Source organism: Mus pahari, chromosome 22, assembly GCF_900095145.1.
Source record: "Mus pahari chromosome 22, PAHARI_EIJ_v1.1, whole genome shotgun sequence".
Taxonomy (NCBI): domain Eukaryota; kingdom Metazoa; phylum Chordata; class Mammalia; order Rodentia; family Muridae; genus Mus; species Mus pahari.
This window is the reverse complement of record NC_034611.1, coordinates 37,837,951-37,838,927: the sequence shown is the minus strand read 5'-3', so window position 1 is coordinate 37,838,927 and position 977 is coordinate 37,837,951.

Below are 977 nucleotides of genomic sequence, written 5' to 3'. Positions count from 1 at the left end.
TAGTCTGTGAATTGTATCTTGGGTATTCCAAACTTCTGGGCTAATATCCACTTATCAGTGAGTGCATACCATGTATGTTCTTTTGTAATTATGTTACCTCACTCAGGATGATATTTTTTTTAGTTCTGTTTGCCTAAGAACTTCATGAATTCATCATTTTTAATAGGCGAGTAGTACTCCATTGTGTAAATGTACCACATTTTCTGTATTCAATCCTCTGTGGAAGGACATCTGGGTTCTTTCTAGCTCCTGGCTATTATAAATAAGGCTGCTATGAACATAGTGAAGCATGTGTCCTTATTACCAATTGGAGCATCTTGTGGGTGTATGCCCAAGAGTGGTATAGTTGGGTCCTCAGGTAGTACTATGTCCAACTTTCTGAGGAACTACCAGACTGACTTCCAGAATTCTTTTACCAGCTTGCAATCCCACCAGCAATGGAGGAGTGTTTTCCTCTTCCTCCACATCCTCGCCAGCATCTGCTGTCACCTGAGTCTTTGATCTTGGCCATTTTGACTGGTGTGAGNTGGAATCTCAGGGTTGTTTTGATTTCTATTTCTCTGATGACTAAGGAGGTTGAACGTGGTTTTTTTTAGGTTCTTCTCAGTCACCTAACCAAGGTGTTCACCGGCCACGCGTGACTCTCTGAGATCCCAGACCCCTACAGTGCCCCAGATGTAGTAGGTGAGGTCTGAAAGCTGCAAGTGTCTCATCAACCTGGTCTTTATGGAGACCAGCTGAATTTTTGAACCATCTGAGGACTGCCTTTTAATAAGAGCTTCTCTGTCTCTTCTGTCAATGAAAATTCTCCAGAACTTAAGATCTCTGTAGCAGGAACCAAGAGCAGAGACCAAATATTTCTCTGTGATACTATGCCTCATCAGTCTTAAGAAAAAAAAAATGTAGTCTACTAAATACCCATGCCTTATTTAATTTTAATCCTCTGTATCTTGAGAGATAATCTGCTTTGTGTCAAC